This window comes from Heptranchias perlo, chromosome 17, assembly GCF_035084215.1.
Source record: "Heptranchias perlo isolate sHepPer1 chromosome 17, sHepPer1.hap1, whole genome shotgun sequence".
Taxonomy (NCBI): Eukaryota; Metazoa; Chordata; class Chondrichthyes; order Hexanchiformes; family Hexanchidae; genus Heptranchias; species Heptranchias perlo.
Window position 1 is genome coordinate 43,103,623 of NC_090341.1, and position 22,740 is coordinate 43,126,362.

A 22,740-nucleotide genomic window follows, 5' to 3' on the forward strand; every position below is an offset into this window, starting at 1 on the left:
CATCTGCCATGTTCTTGCCCACTCACCCAACTTGTCTATATCACATTGGAGCCTCTTTGCATCCTCCTCACAGCTCACATTCCACCCCAGCTTTGTTTCGTCTGCAAACTTGGAAATGTTACATTCCGTTCCCTCATCCAAATCATTGATATATATTGTGAATAGCTGGGGCCCAAGCACTGATCCCTGCGGTACCCCACTAGTCACTGCCTGCCACCCGGAAAAAGACCTGTTTATTCCTACTCTCTGTTTCCTGTCTGTCAACCAGTTCTCAATCCATGCCAGTATATTCCCCCCAATCCTATTTGCTTTAATTTTGCACACTAACCTCTTGCATGGGACCTTATCAAAAGCCTTCTGAAAATCCAAATACACCACATCCACTGATTCTCCCCCATCTATTCTACTAGTTACCTCCTCAAAAAACTCCAGTAGATTTGTTAAGCATGATGTCCCTTTCATAAACCCATCCTGGCTTTGTCCAATCCCATTAATGCCTTCCAAGTGTTCTGTTATCTATAATAGACTCGAGCATTTTCCCCACTACTGATGTTAGGCTAACTGGTCTGTAATTCCCTGTTTTTTCTCTCCCTCCTTTTTTAAATAGTGGGGTTACATTTGCCACCCTCCAATCTGTAGGAACTGTTCCAGAGTCTATAGAATTTTGGAAGATGGCCACCAATGCATCCACTATTTCCAGGGCCACTTCCTCTCGTACTCTGGGATGTAGATTATCAGGCCCTGGAGATTTGTCAGCCTTTAGCCCCATTAATTTCCCTAGCACTATTTTTTTTACTAATACTGATTTCCTTCAGTTCCTCCCTCTCACTAGACCCTTGGTTCCCTAACATTTCCGGGAGGTTATTTGTGTCCTCCTTTGTGAAGACAGAACCAAAATATGTGTTTAATTGTTCTGCCATTTCTTTGTTCCCCATTATAATTTCCCCCATTTCTGACTGTAAGGGACCTACATTTGTCTTCACTAATCTTTTTCTCTTGACATATTTATAGAAGCTTTTACAGTCAGTTTTTATGTTCCCTGCTAGTTTACACTCATACTCTATTTTTCCCCTCTTAATCAATCTCTTTGTTCTCCTTTGCTGAATTCTAAACTGCTCCCAATCCTCAGGCTTGCCGCTTTATCTGGCAATTTTATATGTCTCCTCTTTGGATCTAATACCACCCCTAATTTCTTTTGCAAGCCACGGTTGAGCCACCTTTCCTGTTTTATTTTTGCGCCAGACAGGAATGAATAATTGTTGTAATTCCTGCACACGTTCTTTAAATATTAGCCATTGCCGATCCACCGTCATCCCTTTTAGTAAAGTTCCCCAATCTACCCTAGCCAACTCACACCTCATACTTTCGTAATTTCCTTTATTTAGATTCAGAATCCTAGTTTCGGATTCGACTACTTCACTCTCCATCTTAATGAAGAATTCTATCATGTTATGGTCGCTCTTCCCTAAGGGACCCCACAAAACAAGATTATTCACTAATCCTTTCTCATTGTACAATACCCAGTCTAGGATCACCTATTCTCCAGTTGGTTCCTCAACGTATTGGTCTAGAAATCCATCACGGACACACTACAGGAATTCCTCCCTCACAGTATTATTGCTAATTTGGTTTGACCAATCTATATGTAAATTAAAGTCACCCATGATTATAGTTGTACCCTTCTTGCACGCGTATCTAATTTCCTATTTAATGCCCTCCCCTACATCTCCACTACTGTTTGGGGGCCGATAGACAACCCCCGCCAACGTTTTCTGCCCCTTGGTGTTTCTTAGCTCCACCCATACAGATTCCACATCGTGATTTTCCGAGTCAATATCCTTTCTCACTATTGCATTGATTTCCTCCTTTACTAGCAACGCTACCCGACCTCCTTTCCCTTTTTGCCTGTCCTTCCTAAATATTGAATACCCCTGGATGTTCAGTTCCCGTCCTTGATCACCCTGCAGCCATATCTCCGTAATCGCAACTATATCATACCCTTTAATATCTATCTGCGCTGTTAATTCATCTACCTTGTTGCGAATGCTCCACGCATTAGGACACAATGCCTTTAGACTTGTCTTTTTAAGATTGCTAGTCATCTTAGTTTTATTTTGCATTATGGCCCTATTTGTTTTTCGCCCTTGTTTTCTCTGCCTTCCACTATTGTTTCTTTCTTTTCTGTCTTTTGTTTCTATCCTTGTTTCCCCCTCCTCTGTCTCCCTGCTCAGGTTCCTATCCTCCTGCCAATCTAGTTTAAACCTTCCCCAACAGCACTAGCAAACACCCCCGCGAGGACATTGGTCCCAGTCCTGCTCGGGTGTAACCCGTCCCGCTTGTACAGGTCCCATCTTCCCCAGAACCGGTCCCAATGTCCCAGGAATCTAAATCCCTCCCTCCTACACCATCCCTGCAGCCACGCAGTCATCTGGTCTATTCTCCTGTTCGTATACTCACTAGCACGTGGCACTGGTAGTAATCCTGAGATCACTACCTTTGAGGTCCTGCTTTTTAATTTATTTTCTAACTCCCTAAATTCACCTTGCAGCACCTCATCACATTTTTTACCTATGTCGTTGGTACCGATATGGACCATGACTACTGGCTGTTCACCCTCCCCCTCCAGAATGCCCTGCAGCTGCTCCGTGACATCCTTGACCCTAGCACCAGGGAGAAATAATTCAAAGGCTCGCATGGACTGATGGGGCAAGATATATAAAGGCTGGATTTTAAATTGACTTAATTTCTTGTAAACATCTACACTTATAGGGCATATTTTAGCCTGGCAAAATGGGTGGGATGGGGGCAGGGGGGCAGTAACAATTGCAAAAATCTAAAACCCGCCTCTAACCCACCCATTTCCAGTTTTCATGGAGGCGGGATGAGAGGTGGGTGACCAACCCATTCTCAGGACGCGGGTTGGGCATTAAACGCTTTTAAAGTGGCTGCGGGCCTCCATTTTCAAAGCTTTTTTGATTTTAGCCCCTGGGGGCCAGGATTCCCAGGCCTTCTCCTTCACGCCATGTGAGAGGAGGCGAGAAGGCCCTAAACTGCAGGTAAGTGCCTTTTATGATAGCCTGTGGGCCTGGAGGAGCAGGAAAGCTTCCTCCAGGACCAACAAGCCTACATGCAATGACCTCCCTCCCACCATGATCTCCGAACCCCCACCATGATCTCCGAACCCCTACCACGATCTCCGACCCCGCAATGAACCCCGATCCCGACACCCTCCTGCGGTGACCCCCCCTGCTGACTGACCCCCCCCCCCCCCGATGACTAACCCCCCCGATGACTGACAGCCCCCTGATGACTGACCCCCCCCGAAGGCTAACCCCCCCGATAACTGATCCCACCACCATTGACTGACCACCCCCGTGACCCCCGACCCCCCCCGATGACCCCCGCCCATCCCAATCTAACACTCACCTGATCACGTCCTCTTCCTGGCTATTCACTCGTCTAACTGAGAGCCAGCCTGTCAAAATCCTTACGTCCTTATGTCAAAATCGTAAGGACGTCCGGAAAACCCATACTTCTGGGTTTCCCAACAGGAATTCCAACCCTCCCACTCCCGGGCTAAAATCATGCCCATGGTATCAGCATTTCTCCATGTCACTTGCCAGTGTGCCTCTGTATATTAGCCCCTCACCACCAATCTTGCCATCAGTCTGCCTTTGCACTTTGTAAATTATACATTCAACAAGGCAGTAAAGATTCTACCTCCCTTTTTCACTTGACGTTCTGCAGATTGAATATAATTTTCAATCTGGTGCAGTTGCAAAGCGAATGCCAAATTAATAGTTACAGAACAGCTGGCACCAGTATCCTGGAATCAAGCTTTGAGAGAGTTTAATGGAATATTAATATTTATGTTTGCTTATTGCATTAGATATTCATTTAAATTTCATGGAAAATTCAATATTTTCAAAATGTATCAAAAAAGGTGCAGAGTAATCTTTTAAACCCATCCTGTTCTTCACAGGAGCTCAGCAAATAAACCCCATGGATGATAAAATGGTGCAGCTTTGTGTGTTCTGAGTTACACATGTCATTTATCACTAAACTCAAACAATGAGTCAGAATTCCATGCGGAGGGGAAAGAGCATCATCATCTGAAGCCTTGTTTCTTTGAAACAAAGAAGCCCTGCCAACCATTTTCTCGTACAAGTGCCCTTTCTCGGAGAACAAAAGAGGATGAAAAACATCAGCACTTTCAGGAAGATTAAGAACTCTCCAGTGCAGTATGATCCCCGCACTGGCTGATAACCCATTCAACGTGATTGCTGGAAAACACCAACCAACCTGAAAAGCTTAAGCTGGTTCTGTATTATCAGCCCAGACCTGCTCTGCAGTCTCTACTATCTCCCATTAACACACTGTTCTGCAGTTATTATCCACACAATGCAAAGCAACAGTTCATCAAGAGAAACTAATTCTTCACATTGTTTTTAAATATGAAGACATTTCGAAATGCTTTATAGTTGGATTGGTGGGTTGAGTCCTCGACTCTAAAGAGGTTTGGGAATTCTGCTGGAAAGGAGTTTTGTTCTTGGTTGGTTAGCTAGGAGCACATGTGTCTTGTCACAATGACTGACACCTGAATGTCTTGTGTACAAATTTTTTAAAAGATTAAAGTACATGTCCCTAGCTCCAATTTAATCACCTTGCTTGTAGGCATTTTTCAATATGGCTTTCAGGATGCTTATAATAAGGATTGAAATCCATGCAGAGAGAGATAAATGACACATGAGTGGTAGATGTGGAAAATTAGATGTTTTCTAGGGCAATCTGAAAGTGTAATTGAAAATGCTCTACAGGAGTACAAGGACAGTATCAAGAAACCAATGGATGCGGTTAGTGAGGTTAAAGTTATCTGAAAAGAAATTGAAGGGGTCAATATCCAGACTTGCAGACATTTTAACAGTTACACAGCAGAAATGCTTTCATTTACCATCTAGACAGGAATGCTGAAATTTCAGAAATACAGTGGGCCAGATTTTGTTGTCAAAATAACGGTGAGGCAAATGGCGCGAGCTATTACTTATGTGTAAATGGTACAACAATTTCAGGTGAGGTGCAGATGTGCAGTTAAATGTGAATATCCAAAAGATGCTGTCCGAGTTGCCCGCTCCACCGCTAGCTTTGCGAAAACAGCATTTCACTGCCTGCCTCACCATTGACATGGAATGAGTGTTATGAAGTTGCTGTATTTTCGCGATAAATACGAACTAACCCCGCTGCAGATATTTAGCCTTTTAACGATGTGATAAGTGTTAATGACTGGTAATCAACCTCTTTGGCACCGAAAATTAACTATTATAAGTGTGGAATCTCATTCCTTCAGGTTGTGAATTGTTCTAGGAGATTTTAAAATGTCAAACTTTAAAATTTTTAAATTTTGTTTCTTACTTTTCATTTCTTTTTCATTTTTCTCTCTCTTTCTTAATCGAATCTTTCTTTCCCTCTCTTTATTTCTCTTTCTATACCTAATTTGACATTGAATTCACCCACTCTTATTCACCCTCCTTCTCAGTCCTTCTGCTCAATCCTTAAATCTCAGTAGTTAAGGAGGTACCCTGTTGGTTGCCTTGTTCACTCCGGTCCCAGATGCCGTTTCCCTCGCTGCGACGTTATCAGCTCGCACTTGCAGCAACTTTGTGGGAAAAAATTTTTGAGCTGAAGGGTGCAGGGGCAAAGACGTTAGACGGCCCGCTACAGCAAAATCTGGTCCGGTATCTTCATTTACCATCAGTGATATGTTAAGGCCCACAATCAGTGCACAGTCTCAATTTTCACCATTGAGCACTTAAATACTCAGGAGATGATCCCAGTATGTCAGCAGGTGGAACCAACGCAGTAGAGCTGATTGGAAAATTACTGTCCATGGCACTGAGATGAAATAGGAGGCGGCTCTCGTGATGGGATAGCTGTTGCTAGGAGTGCTACAATGTCCTGTCACCAGGAAAGAGGCTGCCTGGCAGTTGAATACAAACTCCAGAAATAAGGGAGCATAGAGGGGAAAAAAATCAGAAAGCGGTTTAATGATATAAAGACTTCCACAAAGGAGAAGGTTGCAGTCAATTGCCAGATGTCAAAAGCAACCCAAGAAGGAACCCGTCTGCTGAAAACACTAATCGGGTGCAGGGGGAGGTGAGCATAACAGGTGCTGAAGTTGAGGGTTTCACTACCGACTCGTCCCCAACTCGTTATCCTCTCTGGAGTATTTTATACAATTGGGAACTAATTACAAAGTGTAACAGCTCCAATGCTATTTTCATATATTAGTTTGCACAGTAACCGTCAATAACTGTACATTGGCTGTACTAATAATTCCATGACGGTGATATGATCTATTACTGACATGTACCCTTCTCTCTACAGTTCAACCAACAGAAAAGGTTAAGGGGAGATTTAATAGAGGTGTTCAAAATTATGACGGGTTTTGATAGATAGGGAGAAACTGTTTCCACTGGCAGAAGGGTTGATAACCAGAGGACACAGATTTAAGATAATTGGCAAAAAAATCCAGTGGGGAGATGAGGAGAAATTTCTTTACGCAGCGAGTTGTTATGATCTGGAATGCACTGCCTGAAAGGGTGGTGGAAGCAGATTCAATAATAACTTTCGAAAGTGAATTGGATAATTACTTAAAAGGAAAAAAATTGCAGGGCTATGGGGAAAATGCAGGGTAGTGGGACTAATTGGATAGCTCTTTCAAAGAGCTGGCACAGGCACGATGGGGCCGAATTGCATCCTTCTGTGTTGTAAGATTCTGTGATTCAATCTATACCACCGACAGTCTAAGACCATGCACCACAGTACATTGTATCACAACAAACTGAAACAACATTCACCAAATAACAGGCAGCAGCACAGTGCAGGCTAAACCCAATATTTAACCTTTTGTTTACAGTACTACATTATTGCTGTTATCAAGTATTAAGAGAATATGTTAATTGAGATCTGAGATATAAAGAAAGAACTTGCATTTATATAGTGCCTTTCATGACACCAGGACTGTCTTTACGAAGACACACTATCAGCGAGTGAGCCTCCCCCACCAGCCACATATATCAGGAAATCTCAGACATGCTGCTCATGATTTTTCATCCATTTAAATTAATCCTGACTGATTTTGTTTTCTCCTCTGCAGCCCAGGAACATTGAGACCAATTGCAATGTCCCACTGCTGCTTTGCCCGAGATTAACTAATTCAGCACCGACCAGGGATTGGAATCTTCTTGGTCTGTATGGTTCAGTATTACCTTATGCGATGCAAGGAGCTTGTGGCAGGATTTTCAACTTACTCCCTTAGGACTGCACTACTCCTATCTGTTCCCAGCGCAGTAGCAACGCCTATCAGCGGCCAACCTGAACGATTTAATATTGCCCCAAGATCTCTTCACAACAGAAAGCCTCACAGAAGTGATAGAATTCAAAGGAAGAGCAGCAGAACAAGCCTTTGATATTATTTCGGCCTTTAATCTTCAAATTGCCAATCTCCAGACAATCTTCCAAAATGAAATTGATTACGTTCCAGTAGACCTTCAACAAATTTCTCTCACGGAAAGAGCTCTCAGACGTGAACTGCAAGCAACAGAATTCCAGCACAGACAGAAATTTTAAGAAGCTTTGCTTCCTCTTTCATGCCAGATGCTGTCTCCTTAACAACTCTTAACACTCAATATAAAGTCCAAGTCCAAGATTTGAATATCGCTCCCACATCTAGAGAAACTGTTCTAGCAATTCTTTCCCACTCCTGGTGAAGATACAGTAAAAACCTTGTTATTTGGTAGGTGATGCCTCTCTACCTCTCTTCCCTCCTTTAAGACACTTCTTAAAACCTACCTCTTTCACCAAGCATTTGGTCACTTGTCCAAATATCTCTATGTGGCTCGGTGTCAAATTTCTTTGATAGCACTCCTGTGAAGCTCCTTGGGACGTTTTACTACATTAAAGGCGCTATATAAATGAAAGAAGTTGTTGTTGTTCTTGTTGATCCCTCCCTCATCCAGCCTTCAGCCTCACTCTCCTCTGGCCTTTTTCTATGATATTGATACTGCTATGGGCTTGTCTGAACTTCCCTCTCATTCCTGCAAAACTCCAAATCTCTGGCTTACATATTCTTCCACCTTCCGCTATGTCTACTGTGTTGAAATCAAATATGAGATGCACCATCTCTTACCCAAATTCATTCTTTCACAGGACTTCAAAACGGCGCAAGTTCTTATCAACCTCAGTCTTTCCTTCCTCCTACAATCTTCAGGGCTTTAAATCCCTAGCTGGGTGTCATCTAGTCAGTAATACTTGATTTGCCTCACATTTTATTCTTTTCAACCCTATTGGTATCCTGCACTATGGGCCTTGACCCTTCACCTCAGTTTCTCAACAAAAGAAACAAAACTGAGGACAAGTCAAATCACACAAAATATCCAAGAGGGTACCGCAAAGGAGCAAATAAATTCCACACAAACTATGCCAATATATAAAACATTCATAACAAATACAAGAGATTGTTGGCCAGGGGATGCAGAAACTACTGAATTTATTCCGAACTGCTGACGCACAGGCAAAAGCAACTTTTGAACTGAAATAACCTGAGTTCAGTCGCTGGCCTGAGCTGGCTGGAACCGGTTTGAATTAGCTAAGTTTTGTGAAAGACAAAGGAGATGTGATAAGACACAAGTCCTTATTTAGAAAAGGAGTAATGAGGTAATGCTACCTAAGTCCTTGGGACAGAGCTAATGAGGAGAAGACACAGACTAGGTGAGCAAGCCTAAACCAAAGGGAGAGCGAGACAGCACAGCTTGAAGAGATAAGATTCGGAATAAGAATGAAGAATTTGGGGCGTGGAGCCAGAGCGAAAACTCCGGAGACCAACCATTGCAGAAGTAGAAGAACCTACATCAGGGACGTGGAGACAACGTCGAAAGAGAGAGAGAGAACGGAACGCCTGGCCAGCGTCAGCTCTCCTTTTCGGGTATTATCCTTTATATTCTGTGACCACTCAGGGAGTGTCAGAGAAACCTAGTGGGTGTGCGTTTAGATCCTAGTTTGGGTATAAAACTGTATAACCTGGTGCAAACTGTACGTCTATATCTAACCAGACGTATAAGCTAAATGTATATGATCTAACGATGTGAATAAAGTGCATTGAGAGTTAAGAGAGAATTGACTCTTCTCTTTGTACTAAGCCAATAACCGTAACCGGTGACCTCCGGTCAACAAGATGTTGCTAGAAGCTTCAGATCTGACACCAACATTTCACTTCGATAACTAACTAGGTTCAAACAAGTAACTGATGTATAAGAAACCTTTCAGAAACCTTCCACAAAACGCAGGAAAGTGAAGAGACAGTGATGGAACACAGCAATAGTGTTTATTAAGTGATGAGATCATTCCAGCACATTCAAACACACGCTGGACGTGTGTTCAACACATTCCACCTCAACAACCAGACACTTCATACCATCTATTATAAAACAAGACAGTTCTTACATTAAATCCTTTATTGCTACTTGGAACAACAAGAGTATTAATACATAAATAAAACAAAAGGATTGCATATGCCAACCTAGAAAACTAGCAAAAGTTAACCAACAGCTTCAAAAGAGCCCAAAAATGGTCTTGAATAAAAACCCATGACATATGGAAGAAAGTAATTACACTGAAAGTGCAGTGGAACAAAAGACATTGGTGTAGAGTTTCCGCTAGATTACGCTAGTTTTATCAGCGTATTATTATATGGACCTTCCCTGAAACTGTGTACTGACAAACATATCTCTTTGGTGTTGGCTGTACACCATTGGACATTCATCAGAGGTAGAACGAGTGCTTGAAGGACTACATGATGGCAATTATAGTGGCCTCCACTTTAGGAATGCCACACCTTTCAAAAATCCCCATCAACCTTTGCTGCTGCTGTTGAGTCCCACCATTGAATATAATGCTAAAACACAGCATCTGTGATTTGGGTAATACAATAGTGAAGCTGGCTGATCCTCGCCAAGTCTCCTCTTTCTCCTGGAAAGAGGCTATGGCAAAAGAACTGAGTGCTTTTCACCACTTTTCATGCTACTGCTGATGTTGTGGCACAATTCATTGTTGGCGTCTTTGATGACACATAAGCCAAGATTTGCCTCTCCGGTTCAATCGCTGGCAGAAATATGGAGGGGTGGGACTTCTGCCTGCCCAACTGGCCTGCTTGCTGACTCTGGCAAAATTTCTGGAGTCAGCCTTGTTTAAGTGTTTTCTTGCTGGTTCCTGATTATAGTGCTACCTGCGTTTAGGAGCTCACCACTTGGAGGGGTGGGAAATGGCTGCTGCTATAGGATTTAAATGTCTGCAGCATCTTAAAGGAGCCAGGCAGCCTCCAGGGAAAAGTAGTTGTTGCTGACTCCTGTACAGATTCAACATCCTGCACACCAATAGTCCTGCTACTGAATCTCACATGCTGATTTGGCGTGACTTTCCTTTTGTAAATCCATGTTGACGCTTTCCATTGAATTTGTATCTAAGTGCTCCACTACACTGTCCTTGATAATTGATTCCAGAATCTTACCTAGTACTGATGTCACACAATGGTCTTTAGCAACCTGGATTCCACCCACCCCATTCCCTTCTTAAATCAGGGGACAACACTACTGTAGTCCTTCAATAAAATAGTACTTTGTTGGTTGTAAAGTCCTTTAGGACAGCCTCCATCTCGATTTCCCTGTTCCCCAGACATGGCACTCACCAAGGGCTAGTATCTGTAATCACAGTATCTGTATCTGTTCTGGTCAGGCAGCAAGCCCTGCACTAGGACAGGATCTAACTCGGCTTTGATGCCTACTATCATCAAAAATGATGGTGACTGGTCAGGATCAAGCCTGAAGATTGGCCACCTGGGTGATATACTGGATAGTTGCCAGTGTCTGTCAGACTGCTTCTTGGAGAGAAGGAAAGCAGCAAAAATTGAAAAAAAAACCAGAGTACTTAACACAGCAATTGTGGAAAAATAAGACCAAAGGAATGTCAGACTGAAAATGACACCAACTGATCTCTCTGACAGTATAAAACCATTAACACAAACCTCCTCACACAATGCTGGATGCAGACATACCATTCTACATCTCAAATAAACACAAATAGAAGCCATCCCAGGTTAAATACAGTATAAAACTCAGCCCATGGGTACAAATTAAAATTCAGGTGCAGGTAATTCATGACGAATCACAGAATGACAAGAACTAAAGTGAAGACCCAGTAGGACCCAAACTACTTTTAATGCAACCCACACATTACAGGAGAGATTATCAATACTAAACCTACGCCTATCACACACTTCACTCAAAACAGGAAATTGAAAAAAGGCTGCCTGATCAGTGACTCCTCAGATAAAGATTAAAACTGAAAAATTATGAAGTGCTCCAGGCTCATCTCAAAGCTATAACTGCTCTATTTTTCATCCATTATTATAACATTTAGGGGGAGTGGGTGAAATCATATCGTGTGTTAGTAGCATACAAATATGTTAACAGAAGATGGTGCACAGGATAGGGAGACCAATCAGCATTAGTGCAGAAAAATGCTTTCAAAAAAGGGAGTCTCATCCTTATACAAAAAAAACGATGACAGGAAGATTTATTCCATTTGTTCCAGCATAATTTTTGCAGTATCGTTATCTCTGGGATTACCAATATATCCCAGCACGAGTCAAATGCCTTCAGGAGGTGAAGAGAGAAAAGGAGTTGACCGGAAAGAAAACGATTTGTGGAGAATCGCACCTTGTGGACATGCAGAAACGTTGGTAGGAGGGACCGAGGATCCGTTCCAGTTGCAGTCAGCAATTTTTTTCTTTTTTGACAGGAAGGTTATTTTATGCCAGACTATTTTATGTGAATGTCATTTTACTTAACATGAAGAAAAATAGAATTAAAACAATTAAATTAAATATGAGCATAAGTGCATGGTTAATTGGAGCTGTTGTTGCTACATGGCTGTGTACAGTTTACTTAATAGGCAGCAAAAGATTTGTGAACGTGCTTATTCTGTTCCAGCAGCAATTAGGAGATACAATTGGTTGTTGGCATGGTGCCACTCATGCTGATATTTATCAAGGAAACGAAGTGAAGGGGCACGGCATGTGAGAGTAGACATTACTGACAGTGAGTGGCACGTGGTTGGGTTTTTACACAATACTCTCTCAGGTTCAGTGTCAATGGGCACTCCATTGAGCGGACTTCAAATCCCTATGATCCGGAGTGCATCTTTCTGCCCAATATCTAGGTAAATGATAGTAAGATGTAGGAAAGACAACAGAGACCCCTTACTCTGTACACTGGGTTACTGACATACATCACATGCTGCCACGCATTTCTCACTTGTTGAAAACAGAGTGGATACTCACCCTTACCAAACTGAATATTCAGGCTTTGAACCAATAAGTGGTTTTATTTACACACAAGACAAATGGATGAATAGTAAACAGTACAACACAATGAAACATACATTATTTTGCTATCCTTGATACATAAAATAAAGAAGATGCCATTTACTTTCTCTCTAATCATAGACTCTCATCTTAACCTATAGAAGGAGATACCATTTGAAGTCTATTTCAGCTATCCTACTGGGTGTTGCTGAAACTTTTAAAACTCAGATGGCTCTTCAGCTATTGGTTTGAAACTGCCAGTAGACTCACCCCCAAAGTCAACTTTGTCCTGTAATTGGAGGTTTCTGATTATCAAACTGTCTGTCAAAAAAGACTCGAGCCAATCAATGACACTATTCTCTTCTCAAAGGTTTCAGAAATAAGCTATCAATCAAATCCACTGCCCCAGGCTGGTCATGTTCTTTGATCTGCGGTAAGGTGGCACAGGACCATCCCGAAACAAAAGGAGTAGACGGCTGGTCCCTCATAATTACATTAGATTAAACAGCCATTCTTCAATATTGAATATAAGTATATTTAACAATGGCAAAGATATTTGTAATTCAATGTAATGGCTCCGGGTTGATTAAACAATTAACACTTTAGACAACCATTGTGTGAGCTTTATAATCTCGCACCTTGTCAAAATCACCACAGCTAACTCATCTGTAACTGAATTAAAAACAGAAAATGCTGGAAATACTCAGCAAGTCAGGTAGCATCTGTGGGGAAAGAAACTGCCCCAGGCTGCTTAGCATCTGTGAAAGTTAACGTTTCAGGTCGATGCCCTTTTGTCAGAACTGGAAGAAGTTAAAGATTTAACAGTTTTTAAGCAAGTACAGAACCAGGGAAAGTGGGGGGGGTGGGGGAGAGGAGGAAGGGGAGAGGAGGAAAGAGCAAAAGGGAAGGTCTGTGATAGGGTGGAAGGCAGACTGTATAGTGTATTCGCTGCTCACAATGCAGTCTCCTCTACATTGACCTGACCTTCTGGTCACTTCCCATTTTAATTCTCCATCCCACTCCCACTCTGACCTCTCTGTCCTCAGCCTCCTACACTGTTCCAAGGAAGCCCAACAGAAGCTGGAGGAACAGTTCCTCATCTTTCAATTATGATGTGGAGATGCCGGTGATGGACTGGGGTTGACAATTGTAAACAATTTTACAACACCAAGTTATAGTCCAGCAATTTTATTTTAAATTCACAAGCTTTCGGAGGCTACCTCCTTCCTCAGGTGAACGATGTGGAAAAAAAAAAATCCACATCGTTCACCTGAGGAAGGAGGTAGCCTCCGAAAGCTTGTGAATTTAAAATAAAATTGCTGGACTATAACTTGGTGTTGTAAAATTGTTTACAATCTTTCAATTAGGCACTTTACAACCTTTCGTACTGAACAATGATTTCAATAACTTCAGATCATAACCACTGCTCCCAATTTTTCAGACAGCAGGGGGTAAATTTTAACTCTGAGAATGGGTGGGTTGGGGGTGGATGGGAAGCTAAAATTGTAAAAAAGTAAAACCCGACCCCAACCCCGCTCCAACTCGCCCACTTCCAGTTTTATCGGAGGCAGGTTGAGGGGTGGGCGACCAACCCACTCTCAGGAGGCGGGTCGGTCAGTAAAATCTTTTTAGGAGGCTGTGGGCCTCCATTTTAACAGCATTTTTATTTTTAACTCTTGGGTGCCAGGATTCCCGGGCCTCCTGCTTCACACCATGTAAGAGGAGGTGAGACGGCCCGGATCAAAAGCTAAGGGCCTTTATTGCACTGCTTGTGAGCCAGGAGGAGCAGGAATGTTTCCTCCAGACCCAACAAGCTTACCTGCTGCGATCCCAAACACGCGATCAGCCAACCCCCCCGCCACCCACGATTACTGACCCCCCCCCACATTCTCCAACCATCCCCACGATCTCTGACCCCCCCCCGCCCGATGGCCGAGCTCCCTGATGATTGCCGACCCCAATGACCACTGACCCCAATGACCTCCAACCCCGATGTTCAACCCCTCCACTGAGTTTCGACTGCCCGCCGATGACTGAGTCCCCGATGATCGACACCCCCATGATGTCTCCGATCTCCTTCCCCCATTGACCGACACCCCTACCCGTCCCAATGACTGACCCCTAATCCACGCCCGATGACCGATCCCACCCCACCCCCAATGCCCGATCTAAGACTTAACTGCCGGCATCCGCTCCCTGGCTGCTCTCTGTCCGACTGACAGCCAGCCTGTCAACCTGGCTGGCTGTTGCGCAGGAAACCTACAGAAAAAATTTGAAAGACATCCTTACCTCAAAATTGTAAGAACGTCGGGGAAACGCATACTACCGGGTTTCCCGTCCGGAAATCCCCCCCTTGCTCTCTTCAAAGCCCCAAGTAAATAATGGATCTGCTGTTGCCATTTTCATCTTATCTAGACCCATCTTTTGTTTCTTTAATAGTCCCATGAACACCCTCCTTGCCTTGCACCATCAGCCCTTTAAGAACATAAGAAATAGGAGCAGGAGTAGACCATATGGCCCCTTGAGTCTGCTCCACCATTCAATACCTCAACTCCACTTTCCTGCCCATCCCCATATCCCTTGATTCCCTTAGTGTCTAAAAATCTATCGATCTCAATCTTGAATATATTCAACGACTGAGCACCCACAGCCCTCTGGGGTAGAGAATTCCAAAGATTCACAATCCTCTGAGTAAAGAAATTTTTCCTCATCTCAGTCCTAAATGGCCGACCCCTTATCTTGTGACTATGCCCCCTAGTTCTAGACTCTCCAACCAGGGGAAACAGCCTCTCAGCATCTACCCTGTCAAGCCCTCTAAGAATTTTATACATCTCACTGAGATCACCTCTCATTCTTCTAAACTCCAGAAAGTATAGGCCCATTCTACTCAATCTCTCCTCATAGGACAAGCCTCTCATCCCAGGAACCAATCTAGTGAACCTTCATTGCACCCCCTCTAAGGCAAGCATATCCTTCCTTAGGTAAGGAGAGCAAAACTGTACACAGTACTCCAGGTGTGGTCTCACTAGAGCCCTATATAATTGCAGTAAGACCTCCTAACTCTTATACTCCAACCCTCTTGCAATGAAGGCTAACATGCCATTTGCCTTCCTAATTGCTTGCTGTACCTGCATGTTAACTTTCTATGATTCGTGTACAAGGACATCCAAATTTCTCTGAACACCAACATTTTCTAGTCTGTCACCTTTTAGAAAATATTCTGCTTTTCTATTCTTCCTACCAAAGTAGATAATTTCTCATTTCCCCACATTATACTCCATCTGCCACCTTCTTGCCCACTCACTTATCCCTTTGCATCCTCTTTGTGTCCTCCTCACAGCTGACTTTCCCACCTAGCTTTGTATCATCAGCAAACTTGGATATATTACACTTGGTCCCCTCATCTAAGTCATTGATATGTATTGTAAACAGCTGAGGTCCAAGCATTGATCCTTGCAGTACCCCACTAGTTGCAACCTGCCATCCCGAAAATGACCCGTTTATCCCTATTCTCTGTTTTCTGTCCATTAACCAATCCTCAATCCATGCTAATATATTACCCCCAATCCCATGAGCCCTAATCTTGTGTAACATCCTCTTGTAATAGCACCTTATCGAATGTCTTTTGAAAATCCAAATATACTACACCCACTGGTTCCCCTTTATCTACCCTGCTAGTTACACCATCAAGAAACTCTAATAGGTTTGTCCAACACGATTTCCCTTTCATAAAACTGTACTGACTCTCCTTAATCACATTATAATTTTCTAAGTACCCTGTTACTATGACCTTAATAATAGATTCTAGCATTTTCCCTACTATCGATGTCAGGCTAACTGGGCTATAGTTCCCTATTTTCTCTCTCCCACTTTTCTTGAATAGCGGGGTTACATTTGCTACCTTCCAATCCATGGGGACTGTTCTGGAATCTGGGGAATTGTAGAAGATCAAAACCAATGCATCCACTATCTCTGCAGCCACCTCTTTAAAACCCTAGGATGTAGGTCATCAGGTCCTGGGGATTTTTGTCATTTAATCACTCCTGCTCTCCACCCTTTCACAGACCTTCCCTTTTGTTCTTTCCTCCTCTCCCCTTCCTCCCCCCTCCCTTTGCCTGGCTCTGTACTTACATAAAAACTGTTAAACCTTTAACTTCTTCCAGTTCTGACAAAAGATTATCGACCTGAAACGTTAAGTCTGTTTCTCTCTCCACAGACGCTGCCTGATCTGCTGAGTATTTCCAGGATTTTCTGTTTTTCTTTCAGATTTCCAGCATCCGCAGTATTTTGCTTTTGAAACTGAATTATCTTTTCCTTTGAGAAATACTCTGTATGATCTCAGGTTGTTAACCCCTCATACGCTGTTTCCAGCAATAAAGAATACAAGATTAAAATTCAATACAGGTAAAAATCCATTTTTTTTCCCACAGCAATGTTATGAAATACGGTTCAGCTGAATTATCCCATGTAAAATAAACAGGTTAATGCCACATCGTTCACCTGAGGAAGGAGGTAGCCTCCGAAAGCTTGTGAATTTAAAATAAAATTGCTGGACTATAACTTGGTGTTGTAAAATTGTTTACAATTGTCAACCCCAGTCCATCACCGGCATCTCCACATCATGCATTAAAATGATTAGAGAGGGGGCATTTCAGCATCAAAGGGAATAGTATTGCCTTCACTGTGTCATTATGAACAGTAAGTACACTTTTCTGCCACTATCACAATTTCCATTTTAATTATGAGGTGCAGCCCTTGAAGAGCAGTTATATCGCCAGATTTTGAGCTCTCCAACCAAGTTTTTTATAAGCAGAAAAAAGGAGTAATGCACAACTGGTATGTGAATATGATAGGCATAGTTGGAAAATGGAGTTTCAACTTTCATTCACTAAATTAAAATAGACACTTCCCAGATGCAGACTCCAATTGCTTTGCTTGATGCCTGCGAAAGTGAGGTCAACAGGAAAAGCCAAACTTGGACCAGAAAATCAATTGGCTCGATTTTAACCCACCTCTCCTGGTGGGAATGGGACGGGTGAATGAACATAAGAAATAGGAGCAGGAGTCGGCCATACGGCCCCTTGAGCCTGCTCCTCCATTCAATCAGATCATGGCTGATCTTCAACCTCAACTGCACTTTCCTACCCGATCCCCATATCCCTTGATTACCTTAGAGTCCAAAAATCTATCTATTTCAGCCTTGAACCTATTCAACGACTCAGCATCCACAGCCTTCTGGTGTAAAGAATTCTAAAGATTCACAACCCTCTGAGTGAAGAAATTCCTCCTCATCTCTGTCTTAAATGACCGGCCCCTTATCTTGAGACTATGCCCCCTAGTTCTAGACTCCCCAGCCATTAGAAACAACCTCTCAGCATCTACCCAGTCTAACCCCCTCAGAATCTTATATATTTCATCTTATATGAGATCACCTCTCATTCTTCTAAACTCCAGACAGTATTGGCCCATTCTACTCAATCTCTCCTCACAGGACAACCCTCTCATCCCAGGAACCAATCTAGTGAACCGTCATTGCACCACTTCTAAGGCAAGTATATCCTTCCTTAGATAAGGAGACCAAAACTGCGTACAGTACGCCAGGTGAGGTCTCACCAAAGCCCAGTACAATTGCAGCAAGACTTCCTTACTCTTGTCACTCCAACCCCTTGCAATAAAGGCCATTTGCCTTCCTAATTGCTTGCTGTAGCTGCATGCTAACTTTTTGTGTATCTTGTACAAGGAAACCCAAATCTCTCTGAACACCAAAATTCAATAGTTTCTCATAGTGGTTAAAATCACAAAAGTCGCCTTGCCGCCCGTTCCTGCCAGAATCCGACTGACCGCCATTTTAACTCTGGAGCTGACTCGGATCCGAAACACACCCACCAAAAACAGGCGGAGGCTTCATGAATAAATTCAAAAACGAGTCATTTATGTCATTTGACCCCCAACGTGACTTTAACTGGATGGCTCAGAGGTCCCACCCAACAGCAAACCTGCTGAGTAAAACTTAGCGGCATTAGCTTCACAAACTGACTGATATGACTGGAAGCTGAATTTAAAAGGGCTAATCATTTGCAAACACCCAAGTCATTAGGATCTGTGTGCCACTGTGAGTAGTGCATTTCCAAGCCAGTTCTGAGCTTCCAGTTTGCTTCTCTCTGAACTTGTCCCCCTGTTATCTACCCTCATTAAGCACTCGCTGCTTATCATGGGGCTGTTTTTCCTTCATTCCTTTGGATGGATGAATAGTTCGAGGAAGGGGAGCAGCAGCAGCAGCCTGAAAGATCAGGACATGCAGCAAGTGGGCCTGTTAGAAGATAGCAAGTGCTCATAAAAGGCCTTACTCACCCCACAGGATCTATAGGCCAAGCATTCCTTTCTTGGATATTTCTGAGCAACAGTACAGGAGGGGGCCGCACTTCACCGGGCAGGCTGTTGGTGACCTCTGCAGCCTGTTGCAGTAGGACCGGCTGCCTGCTGGACCAGGGGGCCATGCTTTGCCACTGCCTGTCAAAAGTCACCACAGGCTCCTTCCAGGCTGTTACAAGGGGCATCATCCGACTCTCCCAGTCTGCAGCACACAGCTGCATAAAACAAGTCATCAATGCCCTCCTTACCAGAGCAAACCAGTGCATTATCTTCACAAAGAGAGTGCTCAGGGATTTGCAGAAGCAGTCGATCTGCCTCATGTCCAGGGTACAATGGTCTTCGATCCCTGCCACAAACACCATTCTCTACCACTGACTCCATTCCTCTCCCTGGCCACTGTCTGAGGCTGAATCAGGCCATTCGCAACCTTGGTGAACTATCTGACCCTGAGATAAACTTCCGACCACATATCCGCTCCATCACCAAGACGGCCTACTAGCACCTCCATAACATCGCCTGTCTCCGCCCCTGCCTCAGCTCATCTGCGCTGAAACTCTCATCCATGCCTTTGTTACCTCTAAACTTGACTATCCCAATGCTCTCCTGGCCGGCCTCCCATCTTCTACCTTCCATAAACTTGAGCTCATCCAAAACTCTAACTCGCACCCATTACCCCTCTGGTCGCTGACCTACATTGGTTCCCGGTCCGGAAACGCCTCGATTTTAAAATTCTCATCCTTGTTTTCAAATCCCTCCATAGCCTCGCCCTCCCTATCTCTGTAACCTCCTCCAGCCCTACAATTCTACGAGATCTCTGAGCTCCTCCAATTCTTGCCTTTTGCGCATGCCTGATTTTAATCGCTCCACCATTGGCGGCCGTGTTTTTTTTGATTCGTTCATGGGATGTGGTGTCGCTGGCAAAGCCAGCATTTATTACCCACCCCTAATTGCCCTCGAGAAGGTGGTGGTGAGCCGCCTTCTTGAACCGCTGCAGTCCGTGTGGTGAAAGTTCTCCCAATGTGCTGTTAGGAAGGGAGTTCCAGGATTTTGACCCAGCGACGATGAAGGAATGGTAATATATTTCCAAGTCGGGATGGTGTGTGACTTGGAGGGGAACGTGCAGGTGGTGTTGTTCCCATGTGCCTGCTGCTCTTGTCCTTCTGGGTGGTAGAGATCGCTGGTTTGGTAGGTGCTGTCGATGAAGTCTTGGTGAATTGCTGCAGTGCATCCTGTGGCTGGTACACACTGCAGCCACAGTGCACCGGTAGTGAAGGGAATGAATGTTTAGGGTGGTGGATGGGGTGCCAATCAAGCGGGTTGCTTTGTCCTAGATGGTGGCGAGCTTCTTGAGTGTTGTTGGAGCTGCACTCATCCAGGCAAGTGGAAAGTATTCCATCACACTCCTGACTTGTGCCTTGTAAATGGTGGAAAGGCTTTGGGGAGTCAGGAGGTGAGTCACTTGCCGTAGAATACCCAGCCTCTGACCTGCTCTTGTAGCCACAGTATTTATATGGCTGGTCCAGTTCGGTTTCTGGTCAATGGTGACCCCCAGGATGTTGATGGTGGGGGATTCGGCGATGATAATGCCATTGAATGTCAAGGGGAAGTGGTTAGACTCTCTCTTGTTGGAGATGGTCATTGCCTGGCACTTGTCTGGTGCGAATGTTACTTGCCACTTATCAGCCCAAGCCTGGATGTTGTCCAGGTCTTGCTGCATGTGGGCACGGACTGCTTCATTATCTGAGGGGTTGCGACTGGAACGGAACACTGTGCAATCATCAGCGAACATCCCCATTTCTGACCTTATGATGGGTCTTCAGCTGCCTAGGCCCTAAGCTCTGAAATTCCATCCCTAAACCTTTCCGCCTCTCTCTCCTCCTTTAAGATGGTCCTTAAAACCTACCTCTTTGACCAAGCTTTTGCTCACCTGTCCTAATATCTCTTTATGTGGCTTGGTGTCAAATTTTGTTGGATAATTGCTCCTGTGATGCCACCTGGGACGTTGTTGTTATAATAGACTGCACTTGAGCAGCAATTAACAAACCAGAAGATGAGTCAGCAGCTTATGTCCACAAGAAGGGCTTTCTCTCTGTAAATATTCATCTGGTGTGTGATTAACGCAGAAGGATAATGCAAGTCTGCGCCAGTTTTGTTGCCAAATGCCGTGGCGCCTTCATTCTACGACACTCATCCATCTTCCCACTATTCCAGCCATCCAGGAACATCAGAGGATGGTTGCAAAGGGTCAGGGGAATACCCCTCTACACCTGGCTGATGACACCCTTCCACAACCCCACCATGCTTGAGCAACACAGGCACAATAAGAGCAAACAGTTTCCTTCTCATCGCTGGGTCCTCCTAATCTGTCGGGCACACCAACATTATAGAATCGTAGAATAGAATCTTACAGCACAAAATAAGGCCATTCGACCCATCATGCCTGTGCCGGCTCTTTGAAAGAGTTGTCCAATTTAGTCCCACACCCCAGTATTTTCCCCATAACCCTGCAAATTAGTTCTCTTCAAGACATGTCCAATTGCCTTTTGAAAATTACTATGGAATCTGCTTCCACCACTCTTTCAGGTAATGCGTTCCAGATCTTAAATTCTCTGTTTGAAAAAGTTTCTCCTAATTTCCACTCTCATTCTTTTGCCAATTATTTTAAATCTGCGACCTCTGGTTACTGACCCACTTGCCAGAGGATACAGTCTCTCCCTATGTGCTCTATCAAAACCCCTCATTATTTTGAATACCATAGTTAGGTGTCCCCTCATCCTTCTCTGCTCTAAGGAGAACAAGCCCAGCTTCTCCAATTTTTCCACATAACTGAAGTCCCTCATCCCTGGTATCATCCTGGTAAACCTCCTCTGTATCCTCTCCAAGGCCTTGACAACCTTCCTAATCCCACAATACTCCAGCTGAGGTCTAACAAGATGATTTATAAAGGTTTAGCATGACTTCCTTGTTTTTGTATTCAATGCCCCTATTTACAACGCCAAGTTTTTTTTTATTCGTTCATGGAATATGGGTGTCGCTGGCAAGGCCAGCATTTATTGCCCATCCCTAATTGCCCTTGAGAAGGTGGTCATGAGCGGCCATCTTGAACCGCTGCAGTCTGTTCTCCCACAGTGCTGTTAGGTAGGGAGTTCCAGGATTTTGACCCAGCGACGATGAAGGAACAGCGATATATTTCCAAGTCAGGATGGTGTGCGACTTGGAGGGGAATGTGCAGGTGGTGTTGTTCCCATGTGCCTGCTGCCCTCGTCCTTCTAGGTGGTAGAGGTCGCGGGTTTGGGAGGTGCTGTCAGAGAAGCCTTGGCGTGTTGCTGCAGTGCATCCTGTGGATGGTACACACTGCAGCCACTGTGCGCCGGTGGTGAAGGGAGTGAATGTTTAGGGTGGTGGATGGGATGCCAATCAAGCAGGCAACTTTGTCCTGGATGGTGTCGAGCTTCTTGAGTGTTGTTGGAGCTGCACTCATCCAGGCAAGTGGAGAGTATTGCATCACACTCATGACTTGTGCCTTGTAGATGGTGGAAAGGCTTTGGGGAGTCAGGAGATGAGTCACTCACCACAGAATACCCAGCCTCTGACCTGCTCTTGTAGCCACAGTATTTGTGGCTGGTCCAGTTCGGTTTCTGGTCAATGGTGACCCCCAGGATGTTGATGGTAGGGGATTTGGCGATGGTAATGCCATTGAATGTCAAGGGGAGGTGGTTAGACTCTCTCTTGTTGGAGATGGTCATTGCCTGGCACTTGTCTGGAGCGAATGTTTTTTGCCACTTATCAGCCCAAGCCAGGTCTTGCTGCATGCGGGCACGGACTGCTTCATTATCCAAGTATCCCATACGCTTTTATAACTGCCTTATCAACTTGCCCTGCCATCTTCAAAGATTTGTGAATATGCACCCCAGGTCCCTCTGATCTTGCATCCCCCTCAAAATAGTACCATT